The sequence below is a fragment of the Mustela nigripes genome, chromosome 4 (assembly GCF_022355385.1).
Source record: "Mustela nigripes isolate SB6536 chromosome 4, MUSNIG.SB6536, whole genome shotgun sequence".
Lineage (NCBI taxonomy): Eukaryota > Metazoa > Chordata > Mammalia > Carnivora > Mustelidae > Mustela > Mustela nigripes.
In genome coordinates, this window is record NC_081560.1 from 131,355,175 (window position 1) to 131,359,540 (window position 4,366).

At 36.7% G+C, this 4,366-nt stretch overlaps 1 pseudogene; it reads right to left on the reverse strand.

Annotated features, from left to right (window-relative positions):
• Window positions 1-1,554: 1,554 nt before the first annotated feature.
• On the reverse strand, window positions 1,555-2,593 carry LOC132016420 (importin subunit alpha-1-like; annotated as a pseudogene).
• Between the last annotated feature and the right edge of the window lie 1,773 nt (window positions 2,594-4,366).

The window sequence follows — 4,366 nt, forward strand, 5'->3', positions numbered from 1 at the left end:
TCTTAGCCTTGATTACACATTATAACCACTTAGGGAATTAAAAAAAAAAATACTGTTGTTGAGGCCACATGCTAAGAGATTCTGATTTAATTTGACTAGGATGAGATCTACTTAACAGTATTTTGGTAAAGCTTTTTAGGTGATTCAAATGTGAAGCAAGGGCTTTAGAAGACAGATCAATTGTTAGAGCCACATGTATTAACTTTGCCTCCCAATGAAGGCAGGAGGTAAATTGAAGGAATTCTGATTGCCTTTCTGCTTTCTAGGCATAAACAAAATTATAAGGTATTTTGCAAAGATAATATAGCATTTTATAGTGACAATATGCTAACAGTTGTATGCCTAAAGATTAACATGTAATCCACTACTTACTTGAGAGATAGGTTTTTTGTTTTGTTTTGTTTTTGTTTGTTTGTTTGTTTGTTTAGCTTTTGAATGAAACATAATTATGAAGACCACTTTCAAGAGATGTGAAAAAGCAAGCCCCAGCACATGGGATTAAGGAACTAAGACTAAAGAAAAAGAAAGAATTTTCAAATCAGCAACAGTTATATCCATTTGATTATTTTCATGCACTTTGTTAATTAGGCTGTTTATATTTTATTTTCTTTTTTTAAAGATTTTATTTATGTGTTTGATAGGGGGAGAGAGAGAGAGAGCACACACGTGGGAGTGGCAGGTAGAGGGAGAAGCAGGCTCCCCACTGAGTAAGACGCCTGATGCTGGACTCAATCCCAGGACCCTGAGATCCTGACCCGAGCCAGAGGTAGAGGTTTAACTTACTGAGCCATCCAGGCGCCCCTAGGCTGTTTATATTTTAGTTAAAAAAACACAGAAGTATAGCTGTGTAGCTTCTAGGAGGTAAGATTTCTTTTCACAACAATAAACAGTGGCAATAACAATAACAACCACAAAAGAATTTTGATTTTGGATCACAAGCCATTGTATTCGTTCAATTCTAAATATTAAAACAATATTGCTGAGACTCAGTTCTTGTTGTTTATTTACTTTTAGTTGGAAAGAAGTACATCCAACTGGTCATAAAGTAACTTCTGTAAGACATTAATTCCTTTTAGAATTAGGGCCTCTCACACCTGATGACTAAAATTAAAAGCATTTGTGAATGTCAACTATGGAATAGGAACTATACAAGATACAAAGCAGAATGAAACACGGCCATGACTTTCAAGGACTTCACAGAAGAGTTGGGGCTACACACTTCACATGTGGAGAAATTATCAAGAGACCAGAATCCTAGAAACCAAGAGTAGGGAAGGTTTTGGTCTTGGAATCATTGTTTATTAGTATTGTGATCTTGGTCACAATTTCTTATTTTTTTCTTTCAGGGAAGAAAAGGGTGGAATTTCATCTTTATTTATAGGACATTGTAAGATATGAGATTTCGCATAGAAATAAGAAACCCACTGAGCCGAGAAGCTTTATACATCCGTATGTACAGTTTAGAACTGTTCAAGTATAGTTTCTTTGTAAAACATGTGACATTTACAAAATACACTTAAAAATAGTTCTTAATAGAGAGACAGTAAGACAAGCTTATGCCAAAAAAGTACACAACAAACAACTTGATGCCTCAGCTGTACAATGTAGAAGTTTAAAGCTCCCAGGAGTAACATCCCCGACTTGGAATGGATAGTCTTCAGGGGTCATTTGTGGCACAACATTTCGATCTTCCTCTTCCTCTACAGAAAAATACTTCTCAATCCAGTGTAATGAAACTTTGCACACAGATTCATGTTCATGGTTTTGTAGAGCTTCACTTTTGTTCAAACCTCCACATTCTTCTTTAATCATTATACGACATTTCTCAGTTTTGCCCAGTTTCTCAGCAGCTTGAAATGTTGGAAATGGCATCCAGAATAACCAGAATAATTCTGAGATCTGTCACAGTGAAGAGGTTCACCGATGAATCTATTATGCCACAATGAACAAAGTATACAGTCTGTCCAATTATTCTGCCCCCTGTATAGTTGGACACAGCCCAGACAGCTTCTTTTTGTGTCTTAAAGTCTGCCTGAGACAAAAAACCAAGGAGGAATGGGACTAATCCATGATTTACAACTTGCTGTATCTGGTCCCAGAGACCAGATGTGATGGTTGATGTGATCCACATAGCTTCCTTCTGAATATTAGCTTTGGAGTTTGTTGGCAGGCTGGGAAAAGCAGCTAGTGCTCCAGCATCTGTTGCAAACTAAGTCTGCTCCTCTATCCCAGTGACAGTATTTCCTATGGCTCTTAGTGCAGAAGTCACAATGGGTAATTCAGCAGCCCCTTGAAGCTTCACAAGTTGGGACTCAACTTCGTTTTCATAACCATTTCAGTCTGTTCATTTGGACCATCAGTAAGTTAGGAAATCACCCAGCAAGTTTCTGCTCTTATTTCTGGATCATCACGATGCAGGAAGCAAACTGAGGAAGGAGGAAGGATCTTCTCGACAGAATCTAACGGGGCTGCAGGATTCTTGTTGCAAAGATTTGACAGTGTCCATGCAGTTATGAAAGCAACCACATGATAAAGATGACATGGGAAAACATATTTTTGGAGTATATTCAAAATGGAGGAAAGTATTAGGCATTGTGGGGTTACTGTATTAATTTCATCCAATTTAGGGACTAGAAGATGAGATAAGACATACCTGGTATTCCAGGTATTTTAGAAAATTAAAATGCATTAGTAAAAAACTTGGTGGAATTTTAGGAACAAAGTATAGATACATGTGTAGATACAAAATATCTATTTAGACATTATAATGTCCTGAGAAATTCCACTTTACATCAAGTTTACTACTTACTTCTTTAAAGTACATATATTAGTTTATTGAACTACATCAGAGACGGTATGTTCTGGTAGAGGCTGTATTACACAAGTATGCCTTATATTTGAAGTATATCTTTGTCCTCAGTCAGTATGAGGTTTTAAAAATGCTCCAGGAAATTAGCCATAGGGAATCAAATTCATGCATTTCTTATTAGTGATTGTTATTATTTAGATAATAGAATACTGGACCATGTTTCTACATTTATTTGGAGAACTCTACTCATTTCAGATATGAATATCATCTTTAGTTAATTAAAGATATCTGAGATAAAAAGTAGCATAATACAGTATCTATTGTGTACCCAGAAAATTAGCTTGAAAGAAAACTCTTTGGAACACATTTTTTAAATGTTGAAAAAGTTATTTGGGTCCATGTTTCACACTCAAGTCACTCCTACAATTTCTATGTCAATTTGTATCCTTGGTCTCTAATCTTAGGTCTACTTCTTGGTAGACAATACAGATGGGGGCACTTGTTACATTTTCAAACATGGTACAAAATAACATCATCATTACATCTTATTATACTCTTTTACAGAAAGCTTTTAATGGAAGATAATATGATTTTTCACATCTTGATCCCTGCAACTCTTTTTTCTTCAGAATTTAATAATAATCCTCTTGCTCTGAAGGTGTTTTTAGTTCAGGTTGCTACAACCAAATACCACAGGCCGGGGGCTTATAAGTAACAGGTTTCTTTCTCACAGTTCTAAAGGCTGCAAGTCTAAGAACAGGGTGGTGTCATGGTTGGGTTCTGGTGAAAACCTACATCTGGTAACAGATGGATATTTTCTCATTGTGTCCTTACATGACAGAAAGAGAGAGGGTAAGAGATGTCTCTCTGGGGTCTCTTATAAGGGTGCTAATTCCATTCATGAAGTGAACAATCTCATGACTTACTAACCTTCCAAATGTTCTACCTCCTATTGACATCACATAGGGGTTAAGATTTCAACATATCAGGGCGCCTGGGTGGCTCAGTGGTTGAGCCGCTGCCTTCGGCTCATGATCTCAGGGTCCTGGGATCAAGTCCCGCATCGGGCTCTCTGCTCAGCAGGGAGCCTGCTTCCCTCTCTCTCTCTCTGCCTGCCTCTCAATCTACTTGTGATCTCTCTCTGTCAAATAAATAAATAAAATCTTAAAAAAAAAAAGATTTCAACATATCAGTTATGGGGAAGCCTAACAGAAGGCTATTAAATGACTAGCACTGGAGCTATGGAGTCAAAGTATCTGGGTTCTAATCACAGCTAATATATGTGATCTAGAATAACAGTTGTACCTACTTAAATTTCTGGTCATCCACCCTTAGTACCCAAGATATGGATTGGTCAAAATACAAAGTTAAGAAATAAAGATCATAATCCTTGAATTTTGAAGTAAAATGGTGACACTAATATGTGTCTTCTACATGATTGCGGTATTGCTTTGGCATTATTTTTGATAGGGAAAAAGAAAGATCCGAGGACTTTCAGACAGGCATTTGTATTGCAACGGTTAAATAACCAATGAAGTAATGCTAGCAGCTATGATA